This window comes from Vulpes vulpes, chromosome 2 (assembly GCF_048418805.1).
Source record: "Vulpes vulpes isolate BD-2025 chromosome 2, VulVul3, whole genome shotgun sequence".
NCBI classification, from domain to species: Eukaryota; Metazoa; Chordata; class Mammalia; order Carnivora; family Canidae; genus Vulpes; species Vulpes vulpes.
In genome coordinates, this window is record NC_132781.1 from 47,998,985 (window position 1) to 48,023,668 (window position 24,684).

The window sequence follows — 24,684 nt, forward strand, 5'->3', positions numbered from 1 at the left end:
ATTTTATATTAATGTGAGGCGCATCAATATCTCTTAAACATTCCATCACACATCCCATAGTCTTCACAACTGCCACATTAATAGTAGCACATTATTTCATCAAGCTGACACATCATAAAGTATTTCAGCATTTTCCTATCACTGTTCATCTATGACTTTTCAATTCCTTATTTTAAAAAACATTGTTCATGTCTTCAGAAATTATCTATGAATCTATTCATTCACTGGTCAATGGTATTCAGTGAGCACCTAATACATGCAAAGCACTCTCCTCTCTTCCGCTAAAGCCCCCAAGACAAGGTGCCTGGATTCGTGGGTCACACAGTTCTGGTCTTTGTGACCAGCCCCCACAGGCTAGGCAACCAGCCCAGCACTCTAAAAGAATCAATAGTAGGTAGGTTCTTTCCTGTAGCGTCCTCTGACTCTGAGAGTCCCACCTCTGCTCCCACATCTCACTGCCTTGTATGAACTATCACCACCACCAAGCTCACACTCTGACCCATGTGCACACTGCCTACACCTTCCAACTACCAAGACATCTCCCCATGTCTGTCCATCTGGGAACATGCTTTGACCATGGGCAGGCCCAGCCTTTACACAAGGCTTCAGGTCTGTGCTGCCTCCTTGTCCACACTCTCCAATCTGGTCCATACCATTAGGACCCAATTATGTCTGTTCATCTGCTACACAATTTGTATGTCAACAAATATTTGCTCATGTTTCTTGGCATTAGGTGTATACATATGACTCCACTCAGGGACCTATATTATTTTTATTTTAAATTTTTTATTTTAATTTTAGTTAACATACAGCATAATAGTAAATTCTGGTGTACAATACAGTGGCGCAATACTTCCATGTCACCTGTTGCTCATCACAACAAGTGCATTCCTTAATCGCCGAGTCATTTCTTGGTTACCTCTTCTTCCCTTTTGCCTGTTCGTTTTGTTTTTTAAATTCCACATGAGTGAAACCATATGGTATTTGTCTTTCTCTGACTTATTTCACTTAACATTAATACTATCTAGCTCCATCCATGTCATTCCAAATGGCAAGATTTTAATCTTTTCTTATAGATAATATTCCTTTGTAAATATATTCCACATCTTCTTTCTCCATTCGTCAGTTTACGGACACTTGGACTATTTCCATAGTTTGGCTGTTGTAGATAATGCTGCTATAAACCATCAGGGTAAATGTATCCCTCTGAATTAGTATTCTTCAGGTAAATACCTAGTAGTGCAACTGCTACATCATAGGGTAGTTCTATTTTTAACTTTCTGAGGAACCTCCATACTGTTTTCCAGAGTGACTGCATCAGTTTGCGTTCCCACCAACAGCGTAAGTGGGTTCTTCCCCTTTGTCTGCATCCTTACCAACACCTGCTGTTCCCTTGTGTTACTGATTCTAGCCACTCTCACAGGTGTAAGGTGATATCTCATTGTAGTTTTGATTTATTTCCCTGATAAGTACCTTTTTAAAAAAGGACTTTAAGTAATCTCTACACCCAACATGGGACTTGAACTCACAACCCCAAGATCAAGAGATGAATGCTCTACCAACTAAGCCAGCCAGGTGCCCAAGCATCTTTTCATGTGTCTGTTAACCATCTGGCTATCTTTTTTGGAAAAATGTCTATTCATGTCTTCTATTTTTAATTGGATTATTCATTTTGGGGATGTTTAGTTTTATAAATTCTTCATATACATATTTTGGATACTAATCAGGGATCTCTATATTCAAAAGAAAACTCAACACAATCCCTATCAGAATCTCAGATAACTTCTTTGTAGAAATTGACAGGCAACCCTAAAATTCACATGGAAACTTATGAGTCCCAGAATAGACAAAATAATCTTGGAAAAGAACAAAGTTGGAGAACTCACACATCTCCAATACAAAACTTACTACAAAGCTATAGTAATCAAAATAGTGTGATACTTGCATAAAAACAGACATGTCATCACTGGAATAGAATTGAGAATTCAGGAATAAACCCATATATCTACGGTCAACTGATTTTCAATTAAGACACCAAGACCATTCAATAGTGAAAAAACAGTCTTTTCAACAAATGGTGCTAAAACAACTCGATACCTACATGGAAAAGAATGAATTTGAACCCCTGCCTGATACCACATATAAAAATTAATTTAAAATGGATCAAAGTGGGATGCAAAGTGGGTGGCTCAGAAGTTGAGTGTCTGCCTTTGGCTCAAGGCGTGATCTGGGGGCCTGGGATTGAGTCCCGCATCAGGCTCCCTGCGAGCAGCCTGCTTCTCCCTCTGCCTAGGCCTGCCTCTCTCTCTCTCTGTCTCATGAATAAATAAAATCTTAAAAAATAAAAAATAAAATAAATTAAATGGATCAAAGATCTGAATATAGGAGCTAAAACTATAAAATACTTAGAAAACAGAGGCAGGGCGCATGGGTGGCTCAGTCCATTAAGCATCCAATTGATTTCTGCTCAGGTCACAATCTCAGTGTCATAAGATCGAGCCCCTCATCGGGCTCTGCACTGAATGTGGAGCCTGCCTAAGGGTCTCTCTCTACCTCTCCTTCTGTCCCTCCTCACCCCCACTTGGCCTCTTTCTCTCTCTCTTAAAAAAAGGAGGAGGAGGAAGAGGAAGAAGAAAACATAGGCATAAATCTTTATGACCTAGAATTTGGCAATTTTTAAAAAGATTTTATTTCAGAAAGAGAGGAAAAGTGCACATGCATGGGGGAGTGGGTGGAGGGAGAGGTAGAATCTCAAGCAGGCTCTACAATCAGCACAAAGCCAAATAGGGGGCTCGATTCCACAACGTTGAGGTCATGACATGAGCTGAAATCAAGAATTGGACACTTAACCAAATGAGCCATCAGGCACCCCTCGGCAATTTTTTTTATATAACCCCCCCAAAGCACATGCAACAAAAGAAAAATACACAAATTAGACATAATCAAAATTAAAAATGTTTGTGCTTCAAATAACACCATCAAAAAAGTGAAAACACAACCCACAAAAAGAAAAATATTTGCAAGTCTGATAAGGAACCAGTACTTATAATATATAATGACAACATACAATTTGATAACAAAAAGACGATAAAATTTAAAAACAGGAAAAGGATCTGAATAGAAATTTCTCCAGTGAACACGTACAGATGACCAGGAAGGACAAGAAAAGACATTCAACATCATTAGTCATTAAGGAAATGCAAATCAGCATCACGAGGAGATCCCAACTTTACAACCAAAAGGATAACTATAATCCAAAAGATGGACCATAGTAAGTGCTGATGCTGATAGAAATGGGAACCCTCATGGACTACTGATGGGGATATAAAATCGTGCAGGCACTGTAGGAAACATTGTGGCAGTTCCTCAAGTGGTTATCTCCAACCAAGATAATTGCAGATTCACCTGAAGCATGAGAAATAACAGGCGGTCTTGTACACTCTGTCCAGTGTATGAGTTTCCCAGAGCTGCTGTAACAAAGTACCACAAACAGCGTGGCTTAAAATAAAATAAATTTGTTTTTATCGTTTCACAGTCCTGGAGATCAGAAGTCCAACATCAAGGTGATAACAGGGCCATTCTCCCTCTGAAGCGTCCAAGGAAGAGTCCTTTCTTGCTTCTTCTAGTTTCTGGTGGCTATTGCAATCCTTGGTCTTCCTTGGTTCACAGATTTGTCACTCCAATCCTGCCTCCATGTGCACATTGCAAGCTTCTTTCTTGTGTCTGTCCATCCTCCTCTTAAGAGAACACCAGTCACTGGACATAGGGCTCACTTAAATCAGGATGATTTCATCTTGAGATCCTTAATAAATTACATTGGTGAAGACCCTGCATCCAAATAAGGTCACATTCTGTGTTTCTGGATGAACGTGACTTTGGGAGGACACTATTCAATCAATTAATATCCATGTCCCTCTGTTATAATATTTTGCAAAACTATAGCCTACTATCATAACCAGGATACTGAACTGACACAAGATGCCAATCTTATTCAAATATCCTCAGCTTTCCTCGTACTCACATATAAAGCATGTGTGTGCTATTCGCCACAATTCCATCACATGTTCAGGCTCATCTATCTACCACCACAGTCAAGAGACTGAACAGTTCCATAATCTTTTTAAAGGATCAGTCTGGGGGCACCTGGGTGGCTCAGTGGTTGAGCATCTGCCTTCGGCTCAGGTTGTGATCCTGGGGTCCTGGGATCGAGTCCCACACTGGGCTCCCCACTGGGAGCTTGCTTCTCCCTCTGCCTCTGTCTCTGCCTCTCTGTGTCTCTCATGAATAAATAAATAAAATCTTTTTAAAAATGTTTAAAGGGGGATCCCTGGGTGTCTCAGCGGTTTGGCACCTGCCTTTGGCCCAGGGTGCGATCCTGGAGTCCCGGGATCGAGTCCTGCGTCGGCTCCTGGCATGGAGCCTGCTTCTCCCTCTGTCTGTGTCTCTGCCTCTCTCTCTCTCTCTCTCTCTCTCTCTCTATCTCTCTCTCTCTGTCTACCATGAATAAATAAATAAAATCTTTTTAAAAATGTTTAAAAATTTTTTTAAAAAAATAAAGCATCAGTCTGGCTTTAGGATGGAGAATAGAGAGGGTAGGTACAGCATGGAAGCAGGAAAAATAGGAAGACCAGTTAAGGAGTACCTGCTCTAATCCAAGAAAGGCACAGTGGTGAACTGGATCCAAGTAGTGACACTGTGAGAGGGACAGTGGTGGCAGCACGGGGCTGTTGTGCTGTGGGTACAGCCAACAGGATTTTCTGATGGACTGAATAAAAGATATATGGGAGAGAGAGCAGAACTAAGAACTATTCCTTGTTGGTATTTTTACAAGCAAAAATGTAAATTTTTATATTGACTTAGGAGAACTAACATTTTTATGATGTCCAAGAACAGGAAGTATCTTTCCATAGTTCAGGTTTTCTGTTTTGGGAAACAATGTTTTAACACTATTTCTTACATAAGTTTTGTACATAAGGAAACTCACTTCTGAGTATCTTTCGTGGTGGTGTTGTAAAGGGGGTTACTGTTTTATACATTCAAAGGCTATTGATTTTTATATGTCAATTTTATATCTAGTTCTTTTACTGAATGATTTCATTGTCTACATTTTAGCAGACTCTCAGGATTTCCAGGTATAGTTATCTCACTTGCAAATAATTTTACTGCTTACTATTTATTTTCTAAATCTTTTGCCTCTAATAGTTCTTGTCTGATTACACTGCTTAATCCCATCAATAAAATGATGAAGATTAACAGAGATGATAAGCAGCCTAACTTTATTGTTGTCCTTGGCGGGAATGCCTCCAGGGTATCCCCACTAAGTAAGATGGATAAGTGAATGATGGATGGACAGATAGGAAGGAGGGAGGAAGCTCAGGATGAATGGGTAGGGGAAGGAGGGATGATGGAAGACAAAGCTTGAAATAGATCCTGTCCCAGCTGAACTCTGACACAACTGTAGCCCCTCTGACTGTGACTGTAGCCTTAAGAGACCCTAACCCACAAGTCCCAGTATGAGAGCCTAACCACAGAAACTGTGAGATAATAAATTTCTGCTGTTTTAAGCTGTTATATTTGAAGGAATCTGTTACATAGCAATAAATAACTATCATACTATCTTTACTAAGGTAAATTTTGGCTAATTTTATTTTCCTAGGCATCTCCACTTTATCTAGGTTTTCACATTCATTTGCCAAGAATGGTACAAAACAGTTTCTTACAATGTTGTTATTCTGCAAAACAAGAAGGCACTCAAAGACTAATGTCAAAAAGAAACAGAACCTTGCTTGAAAGGCTCCAAGTGGCTAAATCTGGGATAATTTGAACATCAAAAGGGAAAAAAAAAGTAAAAGAAGACTGTAATATATTTAATAAACATGGATTCATTCTATAGCAATACCAAAAAGTGAGGGGCACAAGAGAAAGAAAGTTATTTTTTAAAGAAAAGTGTCTGGTAGCAAATGGAAAGGGATGTCAGAATCCACCTACTGAAAGCACCACACAGCGCAAAGGTCCAACAGACACCACCTCAACCAGTGAGCAAACTGTAGCATCAACAACACTGGGACACATGACTCCTCATGTAATGGAAAAGTCCACAACGCTACCTACATAGTATTCTTGTCAAAATTGTTTGATCTGAATCTGATCATGAAGAAACAAAGCAGACATATTCAGATTGTAGGTCACTTTACAGAGCAAAGGACCCAGACTCCTCAAAACTGTACATGTCATGAAGGATTTAAGGGGAAATGGGGCTGGGCCTGTTCTAGACTAAAGAAAACAAAAGGACTAGACGTCTAACCAGATGCTAAGCATTACCTGTGATTTTTTTTAGGTCTATAAAGGATACATGAGGAACAAGTGGGAAAATCTGAATATGAATGCAACACTGTATAGATTATTAATAATATTGTATCAGTATTAAATTTCCTGAATTTAACTATTATGCTGTGGTTATATGAGAATTTCCTTTTTTAGGAGATACATACTGAAAGCCTTGGGGTAAAGAAGTATATAATACATGCAACTTACTCTCTATGGTGCATTAATAATAGTAACACATCACACAGAAAGAAGAATGATAAAGTCATTGATGAATCTAGGTGAAAGGTAAATGAGCACTCATTGATTTGACGTTTTGTAAAGGTTTGAAATTTTTCAAAATTAAAAGCTGGAAAAAAATCTTTAGAGCTACTACTCTGATTTAAATTTTAGCTTGTTCCTTTCCCAAGTTTACATTCAAAACTTTCAGTTACTTTCTTGCTGTTAGAAGAGCTAAAGTAAATAATGAAATAGTTCACTGTAAAAGATCAACAGATATAGCAGGTCAGGTAACAAATGGTTAAAAGATATTAAACAAAACCAGAATAAGCCCTATTATAAAAACTACTACAGGGACGCCTGGGTGGCTCAGTCGGTGAAGCGTCTGCCTTCAGTTCAAGTCATGATCTCAGGGTCCTGGGATTGAGCCCTGCATTGGGGCTCCCTGTTCAGCGAGGGAGACTGCTTCTCCCTCTCCCTCTGTGCTCAAGCTTGCTTGCTCTCTCTTCTCTCTCTCAAATAAATAAATAAAATCTGAAAGAAAAGAAAAAAAAGAAAAGAAAAGAAAAGAAAAGAAAAGAAAAGAAAGAAAAGAAAAGAAAGAAAAGAAAAGAAAAGAAAGAAAAGAAAAGAAAAGAAAAAAGAAAAGAAAAGAAAAGAAAAGAAAAGAAAGAAAAGGACCACTACTACAACAGGGGTACCTGGGTAGCACAGTCAGTTAAGCACCAATTCTTGGTTTTGGTTCACGTCGTGATCTCAGGGTCATGGGATCAAGCCCTTTGTCAGGCTCCACACTTAGTGCAGTCTGCCTGAGATTCTCTCTCCCTCTCCCTCTGCCCTTCCCCCTACCCCATGCACTCACTCACTCTCTCTCTAAAATAAATCAATCTTTTAAAAAAAATAATAAAAATTAAAAAAAATAAAAACTACTACAACATAAGTATCAGCATGGAAACATCTCAATTAGAGTCACACTTCTGCAAACAGCCTTTAGGACAGCCTCTAACCAACAAGCAAAACCAGAGTTTAATAAAGACTCATAGTTACCAGGTCCTAGAACAAAATCCCAGAGGATAGCTCCCAGATCTTCACAAGCACCCAGTTTACATACAACTTTACTAGGAATGGTGCCTTGGTTCCCCAGCTTACAGTCCTTTCACAGGATGAGTGCCTTCCCCAAAAGGAGGCAAGGGAGGAGTGTGTCCACAGAGGCTGCTGGAGGCCTGCACAGAGCACCCCCCAAGCAGAAAAACAGAGACAACAGGGCTCTGTTCATCTAAAAATAGCCAGGCTACCACAGGGCCTGGAGCATGAGCTGGGGGAAGTGGCAGGTAAAAAATCGCAGGTATGATGCCACACAAAGCCTTGTCGGCCTGGGGGAAGAGCTCACAAACCACAGGAAGATGGCACGCACAGCAGAAACTCCACAGACACCTAGGTTCCTGAGCAGAGATCATGGAGGCCATGGTGAAGCAGGAAGAAGGGGCAGGCATGGACCTCAGCAACAGCCCCAGCGGCAGGGGTAAGATGTACTCTAACTGCAGAGCCAAAAGTAGTTTCTGAGGAACGGTTTCTGCAGACGAAGCCAATCACTACAGGATGAGTGGTCACAAGAACAGGCTCAGAGGTCAAGTGAGAGCTCCAGCTGCACATTGGGGTAAACGGTGCCCACCAGCCCTCCCAACACTCAATATGTCCCTGAACCTGGAGACCAGGCAAAAGTGAGGCTGGGGTCAACACAGCACTGGCTGAGCTCACTCAAGGTAAGGACACAGAACAGGGGAACCAGGATGAGGCCCCGGGACACTTGAGCATCTAGAGGTCAGGTTCCAGAGGAAAGTCCTGCAAACAAGACAAAAAACAAACCAACGTGGTAGGTAAGACCAGAAGAGTAAAGTGTCCTAGAATCTCAACGAAGAAACTAACCACTCCTTTTTTCTTGCACTACTATGTCAAATGCTGTCAAGAGGTCTAGTAAGATTAAGGATGAGAACCAACAGACCTGGCAACACCTAGATTAATGCTCAAAGGGCAGGCTGGGTAGGTCCTGAGGATAGCAAGGTAGAAGTCTGAGTCACTAGGATTTAACTTACAGAAAAGTAAAGATGCACATGAACACAAATGCCTCATGTTGGTAAAGCCAGGGTGACAGGATGTGCAAACAGAAAAGCAGCTAAATGTCTAATGTTCCAACACCTCTACACTCAAGAGGTCTATGGCAATGCTGGACCTAACCCCAGAGACCTCCCACTATGCCAGACCTCATTACCACACTCACCCTGTAGGGTGGCAGATACAAAGACGAGAGAACTACAACGTGCATCCCACAGGACACGCACCCCACAGGGCTCTGGTTTCTGGCAGCTCAGATCCACCCATGCACACTGACACTTGGAGCTCCACAACTGGGCAGCCACCGACAAGGCTGCATTCCAACTGCTGACTAATCTCTCCTGAGCCTTCACTCCTCTTATCTACAAAATGGGGGCATTCCTTCAGCCTTCTACTAAGTCCTCTTACTCTTTAGCTTCTTTCTTGGAGAATTTATCTCTCATTCTCTCCCCTTCATTACAGGACTTTAGTCCTAGATAATCCAAAATTAATGCAAACTCCAAATACTCTTCATACTAAGACAGCACTGACCAACATAAACACAGGACGAGCCACAAGTATAATTTTAAATTTTCTAGCAGCCAAATTAATAAAAGTAGATATAAGAGTAATTTTAATAAATTTTACTTAACCCAATATATATCCAAATATTATTTCAACATACAACCAGTATTAAAGGGGATCCCTGGGTGGCTCAGCGGTTTAGCGCCTGCCTTCAGTCCAGGGCATGATCCTGGAGTCCTGGGATCGAGTTCCACATCGGGCTTCTGCATGGAGCCTGCTTCTCCCTCTGCCTGTGTCTCTGCCTCGCTCTCTCTCTCTCTGTGTCTCTCATGAATAAATAAATAAAAATCTTAAAAAAAAAACAAACCAGTATTAAATAATTAATACTAAAAAAAATATGAAATATCTCAAGCCTCTATAATCCAGTGTGCACTTCACACAGTACATCTCAGTTTGGTGTGGACATATTTCAATGTTCAAAAACCACGAGTGGCTATAGCCAGCTTGTTGGAGATGGCAGCCACCTCTCCCTCCAATCTGTACATGTGCAGAAGCCAACCTTTCTCCAAGACTCCATTTGGAATCCTAAGCAAGATACCTGTGGTATCAGTCTGCAGCAGGCATGAACACACAAGAAGCTTCCTTTAACCAACCCAAGTGGTTCAGCATTTCCTCTTTGCTACTCCTGTAACATTTTTCTCTTTTAATAGTAATTGCCAAACTGTAATTGTGCCTGTGATTCTCAAAACTGGAATACAAGAACCTCCACAATGATAAGGTACCATGTTTATTTTCATGTGGTTCTAAGTTCAAAAGCTGACAAACAAAAGGCATTAAATGTCACAAAAGCAAAATAATGAAGAAACAAATGCATGAATAAATGGTTCCTATATACATCTGGAAGCCAGTTAGTTCCAAAAGATTTACTCTAGGACACCACCAAAAGAAAAAAAATTCATCAGCCAATTTTGGTTTCTTCGCCTTTTTCATTAAGTTTTACAACATTTACAGAACACCTAAAATGTGCCAAATAATATTCAAGGTGTTGGAAACTAAGAAAAGCTAAAGCCCTACTTTCAAAGAATTTACAGCCCAGCCACTAAAACAATAAAGAAATAACATATAAAGGAACCAGTAATTAAAACACAAATCATGTGGGGCACCTGCCTGGCTCAGTCGGTAAAATATGCAACTCTTGATCTCAGCATCACGAGTTCAAGTCCCACACTGGGTGGAGAGATTACTTAAAACACACAGACACACAAAGTATGTGTACTGACAAAGAACGAGGTGCTCTGAAAGCACAGGGAGTACAACTCCGTCAGAGGTCAGCAAACCAGAGCCTGCAGCCTGAAGGCCAAAGATAGCTTTGTTTTTAAATCCTAAAAACCATCTGAAATTCAAATCCCAATATCCACACATACAGTGGCACACAGCCAGACTCACTTGTCCACATGCATGGTTTGTGGTCTGTTTTCATGCTACAAGCTCAGCAATGATAGGCAAACACACCTATGCCGAGTGCCACCTTTAGCCATACTGTGACTGGACCTTCTTGTCATTGTCGTAACCAGTGCATACCCATCATATCAAAAGAAGATGAAAAAAGAATAGTGGACTTTGAATCTTTTTAACGCTCTAAATCCACAGATTACATACAATGTTACTGACTCCAATGGCAAAGCACTGGGCTTATAGTGCAAAGACATGGTAACAACAGTAAAAGGCAACAGTAAACACTGGCATCACAGACAAAGCACACATCACAGACTTCACAATTCACAGGAAAGCAGTAATCAGAAAAGTCAGAAAATCTAAGAAGCTCAACTCCAAACAAGATAAACTCAAAGAAGGACACCTGGGTGGCTCAGTGGTTGAGCATCTGCCTTAGGCTCAGGGCGTGATCCCAGGGTCCCCAGATCAAGTCCTGCATTGGGCTCCCCATAGGGAGCCTGCTTCTCCCTCTGCCTGTGTCTCGGCCTCTCCCTCTATGTCTCTCATGAATAAATAAATAAAATCTTAAAAAAAAAAAAAAAAAAAAAAGATAAACTCAAAGAGATACTCCCCTAGATACATTGTAATCAAACTGCTGAAAGCCAGAGAACTGTGAAAGCAACAAAAAAGAAGCAACTTAATCACATATAACAGAGACCCTCCATTAGGTTAGTAGCTGATCTCTCATCAGAAACCAGAGGCCAGAAGGCAGGGGGATGATACACTCAATGTGTTGAAAGAATGTCAACCAAGAATTCTACAGATACCAAAATACCCTTATAAATGAGGAAATTAAAGCATTTAATATTAAGAAAAGAATTTGTTACTGGCAGACCTACCCTGTAAGAAGTGTTAAGGAAGTCCTCCAGGTAAATATAAAAGATAGTATAAATGCACTTTTAGTTGTAACTGTTGCTTTCTTCTGTATGATTTAAAGGACAACTGCATAAAACAACAATTGTAACTGTAAATCTGTCTGGAAAGGCACAGGGCACACAACACACAAAGATGTACTTTATTTGATTTTAACAGCACATGAAGGACAAAGGAAATGGAGCTATACAGGAGCAAATCTTTTATATAGCATTTTAACAAAACTGGTATTCATCAGCAGCCCAGGTGGCTCAGTGGTTTAGCGCCGCCTTCAGCCCGGGGTGTGATCCTGGAGACCCTGGATCAAGTCCCACATCAGGCTCCCTACATGGAGCCTGCTTCTCCCTCTGCCTCTCTCTCTTTCTCTCCTCTCTGTGTATTCTCATGAAGAAATAAATAAAATCTTTAAAAAAAAATGGTATTCATCCAAACTAGACTTTTACAAATTACAATATTAAATTTTTTCCCCAAGGAAACAAATGAAAGTATAGTTAAACAATGAGGGAAGTAAAATAGCACACTAGAAAATCTCTTTTCAACACAAAAGAAAGTAATGGAGGAAGAGAGGAACAAAAGACATAAGATATACAGACAACAAACACCAAACTACAGAGCAAATCCTATCTTCTCAGTAATTATATTACATGTAAATGGCTTAGATATTCCAATTAAAAGGCAGAGACTGTATGAAAAAAAAAATACAATCCAACTGTATGCAGTCTACGAGACATAGACTTTAGATCGAAAGATATGAAAAGACTAAAACTAAAAGCCAGAAAAAGAGCTACAAAGAGAAACCACAAACCACAAGCAGAAGGGCTACATGGCTATTGGACAAAATAGACTTTAAAACAAGAACTATAAAAAATAAATAAATAAATAAATAAATAATAAAACAAGAACTATATTGCTAGAGACAAAGAGGAACACTTCATAATGATAAAAGGGCCAAAACAACAGGTAGATATAACAACTATAAATACACACACAACTAACAATAGAGCCTCAAACCACACAAAGCAAACACTGACAGAACTGAAAGAAAAGAGAACACAATACCAAGATACTCCAAAACCCTACCAGTAGTAACAGAGTCACTAAAAGACAAGGAAGAATGAGGAAGATTCCACAGCACAGACTAGCTCCATCTAACACACAGGGAACAACCTAAGGGCTGCACTGTACACACTATGTTCGGGCACTCATCACACCCTCTTCAAGACAGAACATAATCTGAGCCATTTTTTTTAAATTAACTAATTGAAACAAATCAAAGTATATCTTCTGACTATAATGGAATTATATTACAAATCAATAAAATAGGGATATCTATGAAATACCTAAATATCTGGAAATTAAACAACATACTTCTAACTAATCCATGGGTCAGGGTGCCTGTCTGGCTCAGTTGGTAGAACATGTAATACTTAATCTCAGGATTGTGAATTCAAGCTCCATGCCCAATAAATCAATAAGTAATAAATAAATCAATAAATAATCAATTAACCAATCCAGGAGTCAAAGATATCACAAGAGAAAAAAAATATTTTGAACTGAAAAAAATGAAAACACAACATATCAAAATTTATAGGGGGCCACTTGTATTAGTTTTTTTTTAATTTTTATTTTTTTATTTATGATAGTCATCACAGAGAGAGAGAGAGGCAGAGACACAGGCAGAAGGAGAAGCAGGCTCCATGCACCGGGAGCCCGATGTGGGATTCGATCCCGGGTCTCCAGGATCGCGCCCTGGGCCAAAGACAGGCGCTAAACCGCTGCGCCACCCAGGGATCCCTGTATTAGTTTTCTAGGGCTGCTGTAACAGTATCATAATGGGGTCAATTAAAACAGCAGAAATTCATTGTCTCACAATTCTGGAAGCCAGAAATCCAAAATCAACATGCCAATTGGGCCATGCTTTCTCTGATGGTTCTAGGAGTGGTCTTTCTTCCCTCTCCAGCTTCTGGTATTTGCCAGCAAGCCTTGGTATTCTGCGGCTTACAGGTGTCACTCCAGGATATGGTTGTCCTTTCCATGTATGTCTTCACATTGTCCCCTCCATGTATGCCTGTCCTCACAAAGCTCTCTCCTCCCTTATGCCAGTACCAATCTCATTGTACTAGGAGCCATCCTATTCTGGACCTCATCTGATTGTCTACAATGAACCCATTTCCAAATAAGGTCACATCCTGAGATATAGGGTGGGGGGGAACTTCAACCTACCTTTTTGGGGGTCACAAATCAACCATAACACAGCTAAAAAGTGCTTCAAGGGAAATGTATACCTCAAACTCCTATATCAGAAAAGAACTCAAACCAAGATCCTAAGCTTCTACCTTAAGAAACTAGAAAAAAAGGCAAATTAAACCCAAAGCAAGCAGAAGAAAGTAAATGAAGAGTGGAAATAAATGAAAAGAATTTTAAAAAATAAAGAATATTAACAAAATCAAGTTACTTCTTTGAAACTTCAACATAATTCACAAACCTTTGGCTAAACTGACCAAGAAAAACAGAAGACCCAAATTACTAATATCAAGAACGAAAGAATATTACTACTTGCCTTCTAAAAAAGAGAAAGAATTTTTTAAATATTTTATTCATTTATTCATGAAAGACATAGAGAGATAAGAGACCTAGGCAGAGGGAGAAGCAGGCTCCCTGTGGGGAGCCTGATGGCTGACTTGATCCCAGGACCCGGGGTCCACGACTTGAGAACTTGAGCCAAAGGCAGATGCTCAACAACTGAGCCACCCAGGCACCCCGAGAGAGAATTATTTAATATATTATTTTTTTAATTTTATTTATTTATTCATGGAGGGAGAGAGAGAGAGAGTGAGAGGGGGGCAGAGACACAGGCAGAGGGAGAAGCAGGCTCCATGCAGGGAGCCCAATGCAGGACTCAATCCCAGGTCTCCAGCATCACCCCCTGGACTGAAGGTGGCGCTAAACTGCTAAACCACCAGGGCTGCCCTCAAGAGAGAATTATAAGGGAATACTACAAACAACTGTATGCTGAGAGAGTAGAGGAAATGAACAAATTCCTAGAAAGACATAAAATACCAAAAATGACTTAATAACAGAAACCCTGAATACCTAAAACAAGTGAGGAAATTAATCGTGAAAGAACTTCCAACAAAGAAAAGCCCTAAACCAGGATGCCTGGATGGATCAGTGTGTTAAGCGTCTGCCTTCGGCTCAGGGTGTGATCCTGGAGTCCCGGGATTGAGTCCCACATTGGGCTCTCTGCATGGAGCCTGCTTCTCCCTCTGCCTATGTCTCTGCCTCTCTCACGAATAAATAAATAAAATCTTTAAAAAGAAGAAAAGAAAAGAAAAGAAAAGAAAAGCCCAGAACCAAATTGCTTCAGAGGTAAATTCTACCTTTTTTTTTTTTTTTAGATTTTATTTATTTATTCATGAGAAACACAGAGAGAAAGAGGCAGAAATACAGGCAGAGGGAGAAGTAGGCTCCATGCAGGGAGCCTGATGTGGGACTCAATCCCGGGACTCCAGGATCACACCCTGGGCCAAAGGCAGGCACTAAACCACTGAGCCACCCAGGGATCCCCTCTACCAAACATTTAAAGAACAAATAACACCAATCCTTCACAAACACTTCCAAAAAAATAGAATATACTTCCCAACTCACGAAGCCAGTATCACCCTCCCACCAAACACTCAAAGACACCAACAAAAAAGAAAAAAAGAAAACCACAGACCAATGTAATGTCCTTTATGCAAAAGTCCTCAACAAAATACTACCAAACCAAATGCAACAAGATATACGAAAGGTTAGATACTGTGACAAAGTGGATTTACTGCAGAAACAGTTCAACATACAAAAAGTACTGCAATACGCAATATTAATGGAATAAAGGACAAAGCCATATGACCATCTCAACAAATGCAGAAGAAGCACTTAAAACTCAATACCCCCTTCTAATTTAAAAAAATTAAAAAAAAAACAAAACACTCAAACTGTGAATAGATGAAAACTTCCTCAACCTGATAGAAGGCATCTACAAAACTCCAAGGCCAACGCCATAGTTCATGGTGAAAGACTGAAAGCTTCTCCCTAAAAACAGGAACGAGACAGGGGTGGCTGCTGTCACCACTTCTATTCAACATGTTACTAAAGGTTCTAGTTAGAGGGATTAGGCAAGGAAAAGAAATATAAGGTACCCAGATTTGAAAGGACAAAGTAAAGCTCTTCTACCTCTATTCCCAGATGACATGATCTGTACAGTTGACATGTATGACACATCTGTACAGATGACATGATTTGTACAGTTGAAAAAAAACAAGGCGGCAGGTCACGGTGCCAACCCCTGCACAGCTAAAGATCCACATAGAACTTTGGAGTCCTTTAAAACTTAACCAAGAGCGGACTGTTGACCAGAAGCCTTATGGATAACATAAACAGTAAATTAACACATATTTTGTATATCATATACTGTATCCTTACAGTAAAATACGCTAGAGAAAAAAACATTAAGAAAATCATAAGGAGGACAGCACGGGTGGCTCAGTGATTTAGCACCTGCCTTAGGCCCAGGGTGTGATCCTGGAGATCCGAGATCAAGTCCCACATCGGGCTCCCTGCGTGGGGCCTGCTTCTCCCTCTGCCTGTGTCTCTGCCTCTCTCTGTGTGTGTCTCTCATGAATGAATAAATAAAATCTTTAAAAAAAAATCATAAGGAATATACTTTAGAGTACTATGCTCTATTTATTTAAAAAAAAAAAACCTGCATGTAAGTGGACATGCACAGTTCAAACCCAAGTTGTTCAAGAGTCAACTGTACATATAACATATATTCTATGTACATAACATTTGTTAATAAAGTTCTCCCAGAAACCGTATTTATGTTATGCCTAAATGTCTTAAGATTACTGAAACTGTTTAAGGTATGAGAACAGATACTACAGAACCATAAGGGTAGATTCTAACAGACCACTTCTGTAAGGGAAGGAAAACAAACGGGTAGACAAGTCAGAGGTGGGGGAACACCTGACTTTCACCAGCCAGTAATACAGCGGGCGTTTTGTTTTAGCCTCTAGCATTCATTCATGGAGCTCACAAAGCACAGGCAAAGGGCAAGGATACGCAAGCAACGAAGACTCTCTAAGCCTACATGCCAGCCTTGGAATCTGATGGGGAGGAGAAGACTGGACTTCAAGGACAGAAATCAGTTTACAACCAGCCTAGCAAACAATTTTAAAACTACACAAAACAGAAAGCCCTCTAGGCCTTTCTCAGGGAGCACTCTTTAGGCCACTGGGTGTCAGATGCTTTCCATTAACAAAGACTCAGTCCTTCCATTGAAACTAATGTAATATTGTGTGTCAAGTATACTCCAATTAAAAAAAAAATCTCTCTCCTTTCCCATGAGTTGTACTTCATGGTAGCCAAGCAATTTTTCCTTGTAGAAATACTCCAGATAATAAATGAAGAAAGTCTGCCATTTCGCAGTTAATGACTCTGAGCAATAAATATCAATGATTGTTAACAGCACAAAACAAGACGACCAGACTTATTATGCCCGATTAAAAAAACAAAACAAAACAAAACTCAGTACTAGTTACAAAGCATTCTTGCTAAAAAAGAAAAAAGAAAAGAAAAACTTTTATTTTTTTATTTTTATTTTATTTTTTTAAGAAAAGCTTTTAAAAGACAAACCTACGTCTGATGCAGTCTCTAGCCCTGGGTTGTCCAACTGAAAAATAATGTGAGCCACAAGCATGAGCCGGGTTTGTGATTTTCAGTTTCCTAGTAATCCCATTTTTAAAAAGGAATTAGAAACACAAATTACTTTTAGTAATATTTAACCCAATATATCCGAAATACTGTATTTCAACATGCAATTAGTATTTTTTGAAGTATTAATGTGATACTTTACTAAGTCTTCAAAATCCTGTGTATATTTTGCACTTACAGCACATCTCAATTCACACTAATCACGTTTCCACCGCTCAAGAGTGGCATGACAGCTATCAATATGAAAAACAACAGCTCTAGATCTTAAATATCAATGACAGTAAATACAGAGAACAGAGGAACATGTAAACATCATAGCAATGCAATCAGCAAAATCAAGATTATGGAAAGTTTTGGGACAAATGAACCATTATCTTCAAAACAACTGCAAAAGAAAAATAAAGACATGTCAATCAATATACTGAGATTTAAGAGAAATCTATCAAGGGCAATGAATAGACCATATTTTGTTCCTAATTTGAAATAAGAAATATCAACAGTAACTGCATATTTATTAACTGAAATATTTATATTACCTGAAATACATATTCACAGATGGAGTAGAGACTGTCCTTGAGGAGGTAACTGTTGATGCCAGAGACAGGTATGCAGAGGTTCATTCAACTATCATACATCTTTTTTTTTAATTTTTATTTTTTAAAGATTTATTTATTCATGAGAGGCACAGAGAGAGAGAGGCGGAGACACAGGCAGAGGGAGAAGCAGGCTCCATGCAGGGAACCCGATGTGGGACTCGATCCGGGTCTCCAGGATCACGCCCTGGGCCAAAGGCAGGCACTAAACCGCTGAGCCACCCAGGGATCCCCCCATACATCTACTTCTAAATAGTTTGGAAAACTTCCATAATAAAGAATCTAAAGTATCGGGCAGCCCGGGTGGCTCAGCGGTTTAGCGCTGCCTTCAGTCCAGGGCCTGATCCTGGAGACTCGGGTTTGAGTCCCACATCAGCCTCCCTGCATGGAGCCTGCTTCTCCCTCTGCCTGTGTCTCTGCCTCTGTATGTGTGTGTCTCTCATGAATAAATAAATAAAATCTTAAAAAAAGAATCTGAAGTACCTGCGTATGTACTTGCCTGTATAGGCTCAATAATAACACCAATGGCCTGCCAAGAGAACTGAGTGCTTGAGAACAAAGGAGATGCTTCACTTTATACTTTTATATTTCTTTGAATTTTGAACCATGTAACTTATCTTACCTACTCAAAAAACTGAATTTTCACACAAACATACTTTGACTCAATCCACTGGCCTCTGCAACCCCACCATGTCACCAGGCCCAGGCCTACTCCCTACTGCTTCCTCTCCCGCCTTCCTTCAATCCACTCTCCACACAGCAGCCAGAGTCATCTTTTTAAAATAGCATTCTGTGCCTAAAATCCTTCACTGACTGTCTACAGTACTTAGGAAACCACCAACTGGTTACCAAGGCAACAAGACCCTATATGACCTGGCCCTGCCTCTTCAGCCTCACCTCGTGCCACTCACCCCTTCTGACCTAGTAATTCCACCCTATACCAAAGGATACAGACTCACCCAATTCATGATTGAGGAAACTGGGACATCTCTACAAAACACACCATGTGGCTCTATTAAAAATGTTAAAGATACGGATGCACAGGAAATAATACACGAAAGAGGAAGATGCAGACAGCACATGCTCACTGATTCCAGACACTTTTAAATATGAACATGCACATTCACAAGGATCAGAAAAAACAGATGACAAATATTTGACATTTTTAGGTTTCAATTTTATAAATTTGTTAAAATGACTTTTTAAAAAAAAAAGAAATGTACATACTGTACCTCAGCATTCCAACTCATCCTTCACCTCTCTGAAGACCTGGACTAACCCATCTTCTTCAAGGAACCTTTCCCAACACAGTTCTGGCTGCAGCGATGAATGCAGCAGCACAGGCCTTTCTTTTCTCGTTAACTTTTAACTGATTCCATCTCATTTCCTACTTGGTAATATCTGCTCCACCACATTTTTACGTTTTGTGAAATCAGGGAATGATCTCAAAAATGTGCATGTCCCCTTACACAGTACACAGACTAGCACTTCACAAATAGAAGGTGCTCGGTAAATGCTTACAGACCCCCTGGAAAGAGCATTTTAAATATACTCCGATCAGAACCTACAAACCTATTAACAGAACAAACCTATTAAAATTGGGATGCAAAAAGCAGTCAAAAACTTTTCTAAGTAAAATACCAACAGACAGTAATACAATTGGGAAAGTGACCTCTCATCTAGGAAGACACCATTTTGAAGGAAATGTCTCCTTCAAAGAGTAGTGTTTCAAAACTCAAAACCTGTAGTTTTGAGATTTTTTTTTTTAAATAAGTGAAAATACTATTTGTTAAGTAAAAGCAGAACAGTAAATGGGAGGACTTCAATCTAGAACAGATACACTCTGTACTACACCTACAATAGGCCAGAGTAACCAGGCTCCAACTATTCCCTATGTGACTGGCTGAGTCAGCATCATCGTAACATGAAATCAAACCACGCACTTACTAGAAGATAAAGGCTTCTATCAAGCATGGTAAGACCAATGAAATGCTAAATATGAAGTTCCTAAAGAAAAGAACATGGCTCTCATTAGCTCAATTATTTTCAAAGACAAACTCAATAAAATGTGGTCCAACATAAAAAAAACGTTTTATGATAGGACAGGAAACAGAAGCAGGAAACAAGGACTCTGGTACCGATCACACGTGAGATCTCTGAGCATTAGGGCTAAGAGACACTCACTGCTCTTGCTCACCTTTATTGTGACTCCAGAACCTTCCCCAATAGTGAGCGCAGAAACACAAACCACAGAGATCCTGAGGGGCAGCCCTTACCACGAGGAGGCTATGTTTTTAGTGTGGGTGAAAACTCACTTCTCAAGACCCTTCTGATGTCTGCACAACAGAACGAACATTTTCTACCCTCCTTAGTAAAAATCAACCAAAGACAAGAACAGGAAAAAGAAATGTAAACTTCATCTAAGACACATTTTAGAGCCCTACATGAAACGTGAAGAGGAAGATGAAGGAGAGCTAAATCACTGCACAGAGCAGAGGAAAAGGAACCCAACCAAAGGGGTTCCTGCTCAGAAGCAGGCTGACGGAACCCACAGCACCACAGAGAGGTTCAGAAGATGAGGGTGATACTCTAGGCTAAAAAGGGGTGTAGGTGTAAAATTCCACCCAGGAGCATTGGACTCCTGGTCCCCAGACCCCTCCTACAGACTCAGACAAGCACTCCTCTCTGGGACCTGCAGAGACCAGGGGGTTAGCACTGACGAAACTACACCAGGAGTGTCCCATACTGGGGACCATAGTAGAAAAGTCAGGAGTAAAGTCCACAACTACAGGCAGAGAAATTAGGTCAAGGCCATGGACTGAGCCACAGGAAGACCCTCCTCCTCCTCCTGCCCTGTATCCTAGCTCCACAACGTCCAGTTCACCAACAAGGCAAGAGACTTGAAGGAGCCTTCTCTGAGGAAGTCAGACCAGGGGATAGTAACATTTGGAGGGAAGCCAACAGAAAAGTCCATCTTTGCCCTCCACTAAAGAAACAAGTAAACAAGCCCCTAAACTCTCAGCTTTCCATTTTTAGCACTTTATTCTTTTTTTTAATAACAAATTTATTTTTTATTGGTGTTCAATTTACCAACATACAGAATAACACCCAGTGCTCATCCCGTCAAGTGCCCCCCTCAGTGCCCGTCACCCATTCACTCCCACCCCCCGCCCTCCTCCCCTTCAGCACTTTATTCTTAACGGTGACTAAACAGCCAAGGATCACCAGACTGGAAGAAGCTTTCCAGAATGAAATAAAGAAGTTAAAAAATACAGCAGCAAAGAGAAAGCAGGGGAAACAGAAAAAAGGCAGAAAACCAATTATTTTATTTTATTTTATTTTATTTTATTTTATTTTATTTTATTTTATTTTAAGTAGGCCACAGGCCCAGCATGGAGCCCAACACGGGGCTTGAACTCACCACCTTGAGATCAAGACCTGCACTGAGGTCAAAAGTCAGATGCATAACGGACTAAGGCACCCAGGGACGCCATAGTTTTTTTAAGTTTTAATTGTATTTTAAGAAACTTAACTGAGGGATCCCTGGGTGGCACAGGGGTTTAGCACCTGCCTTTGGCCCAGGGCGCGATCCTGGAGACCCGGGGTCGAATCCCACATCGGGCTCCCGGTGCATGGAGCCTGCTTCTCCCTCTGCCTATGTCTCTGCCTCTCTCTCTCTCTCTCTCTCTCTCTCTCTCTCTCTCTGTGTGTGACTATCATAAATAAATTAAAAAATTAAAAAAAAAAGAAACTTAACTGAAATTAAGCAGATACTGTGTACGTTAAACAAGAACAGGAGCCATTAAAAAAAGGGAGAAAAATGTAAAAATACAAAAACAGAAGTTAAAAATTCAGTGAAAGAATAGTCAAAAATGCTCCCAAATAGAACAAAAAGATTAAGACATGACCAGGATAAAAGCTTTCAAAAATTAGAATACCAAGGCAGCCCGGGTGGCGCAGCAGTTTAGCGCCGCCTTCGGCCTAGGCCATGATCCTGGAGTCCTGGGATTGAGTACCATATCAGGCTCCCTGCATGGAGCCTGCTTTGTCTCTGCCTCTCTCTCTATGTCTCTCATGAATAAATAAATGAAATTTTTTAAAAAATAGAAATTTTTTAAAATTCTATTTTTAAAAAAATAGAATACCAGGGCGCCTGGGTGGCTCAGTGGGTTAAGTGTCTGACTCTTGGTTTCAGCTCAGGTTGTGATCTCAGAGTCGGACTCTGTACTCAGCACAGAGTCGGCTTGAGAGTCTCTCTCTCCCTCTGCCTCTGCCCCTCCCCCTGCTCTATTGCTCTCTCTCTCCCCCTCTCAAAATAAATTCTTTTTTAAGACAAAAATTATAATATTAAGTACACAAAATACAACATTCAACTGAAATAGTAGAAAACAACTATCTCAAATATATTGTACAAAATTTCCTATAAACAAAACGGCATCAATCTCCAGATTTCAAGCTACTTAATATCCTGCATGATAAATGAAAAAAACGCTACCATTAAGGCACATCATAACAATTAGGAAAATCAAGGATGCAATGATCCTAAAAACTTGGCAGGGGAATAAAGGTTACCAAGACTTTAAAAATGAAACTGGATTTCTCAATAGCAACAATGAAAACTAGAAGATATGAGAGCAGTAACTTAAAAATTACTTCCAACTGGAATGTCAAGCCCAAACATATTCTTTCAGTGTGGTGGGAGAATAAGTACATTTTCAGACACACAAGTCCCAAAAGTCTGCCTCCCAAAAAACTACTGGTAAGCTACTAGAGAATGTGTTCCACCACCACCAGTGAATAAACACACAGACAGGAGCCATTAGACTCAGGGAAAGAGAATGATGGGGAGACTCCCAGGACGTCAATGTGTACCAAGTCAAGAGAACAAGCGCATCCTGACCTGGCAGAGTGACTCAGGAGCACCAGAGAAGCAAATGTTGAGCTGACAGGACCAAGCAGAGGGAACTTAAACTCAGAAACATTTTACAGAATAGAAAGTGCAAAAGCATTATTCTGAAGTTCAAAGGAAACCAGGCAAATGAAAAATGAGGCAATTATTAACTCCAGGAAGAAAAAAGGCTATACAGAAAAAGAAATACAAGGTGCCTGGCTGGCTCAGTTGGTACAGCCCTCGACTCTGATCTCAGTTTGTGATTTGCGCCCCACACTGGGTGTAGAGACTACTAAAAAATAAAATCTTAAGGGGCACCTGAGTGGCTCTCAGTTAAGCATCCAACTCTTGGTTTCCATGCAGGTCATGATCTCAAGGTCGTGGAATTAAGCCCTGAATCAGGTTCTATGCTCAGGACAGAGTCTGCTTAAGGTTCCCTCCCACTTGCCCTTCCCTCTGCTCCCACACTCTCTCTCTCTAAATCAAATAAGATCTTTAAAAAATAAATAAGTATATATATATATATATATATATATATATATATATATATATGTATGTATATAATTGTAGTTTACCACATGGCTCAGCACAGCACGATAATGACCTGAACAGACTGATGATTTTGGATGTGAATTTAACCAAAATTTTGAGTTTTCTAGAGAACAGAGAGTATGAGAGCACTGAAGTCATCATCTATCATTCCTGGAAGCCAACATTTAACCCCTAAAATTGGTGAATGAGGCATGGCAACACAAGCATATTATTTAGATACATGAAGTAAATGTTAAAGAGTGTCAAGCGGCTGCTGCTCTCTACAAAGTCAAGAGAGAAGGAGGGTGGCCTCTTTAAAATATCTTTTAGAACCTATTTGCTTTTTTTTAACTTTCTTCAGTTTTTTTTTTGTTTGTTTGTTTGTTTTTTTGTCTAAGTAGGCTCCACATCCAATGTGAAGCTTCAACTCACCACCCTGAGACTCAGTGTTGTAAGGACTAAGCCAGCCAGCCACTCCAGCACTACCTGATTTTTTAAACCATGTATATGTGCATGTATTTTTTTTTAACAAAAAAGTAAGTTTAAAGAAAGATACAAAGTAGCCGCCCTGCTAGAAAAGCCTACAGTCTGCCTGGGAATGCTCTCCTGTGGAAAGGTGACATTTTGCTGGGTCAAAAACCTTATGTCAAGTGCATTACTCTGTGCTCTGGCGCTGGGTGATCCTGAATATACATTAAACCCCAGAACCCCCCACATACTAATCCACAAAATGGGAGCAGTGGATACATTTCACTCTATTAGTTCTCTGTAGTGTGAAAAAGAGGTGACTGTCTTTCTAGGTCAAGGAAAAGAAGAAAGAATAAACATGCAATTAGCTAAGTATCAAGCATTCAGTTTTCTAGTTTAATCATTTGGCAATCAATGAACCCTGATCCAGTCACCGTTTCCCATATTTAGTAGCAAGAGAGGATCCTATGCCTACCCACTGTCCAGGAGGCCCCTTACTCTATCATGCACCTCCATCATAAACACTTAAGATCATGAATCTAAACCCAGAGCTTTTATTCATGTAAAATGACCACCACCAACACAGCACACGTTCAATGAGCTAAACTACCTGCATCCATGGTCTCCGGCACAAGCTCTGAGCCTTGGGATGCACTGTGCCTGTTTCTTCATCTGCAAAAGGGAACAGAACAAAACCTACCCCACAAGATCGCTGTCAGGCTGTAATGAGTAAACTCGAGCACAGCACTACAGCAGGACTGAACACAAGTAAGGGCTTAGGAAACAGCCTGGAATGCCTGGGTGGCTCAGCGGTTGAGTGTCTGCCTTCCGCCAGGGGTGTGATCCTGGAGTCCTGGGATAGAGTCCCACAAAGGGCTCCCTGCATGGAACCTGCTTCTCTCTGCCTATGTCTGCCTCTCT

At 40.3% G+C, this 24,684-nt stretch overlaps 1 protein-coding gene across 5 annotated transcripts in view; it reads right to left on the reverse strand.

The window, feature by feature from the left end:
• The window catches only part of EHMT1 (euchromatic histone lysine methyltransferase 1), a 144,253-nt gene that overhangs the window by 117,917 nt on the left and 1,652 nt on the right, over positions 1 to 24,684 (reverse strand). The gene's annotated exons all lie outside the window — the stretch shown is intronic.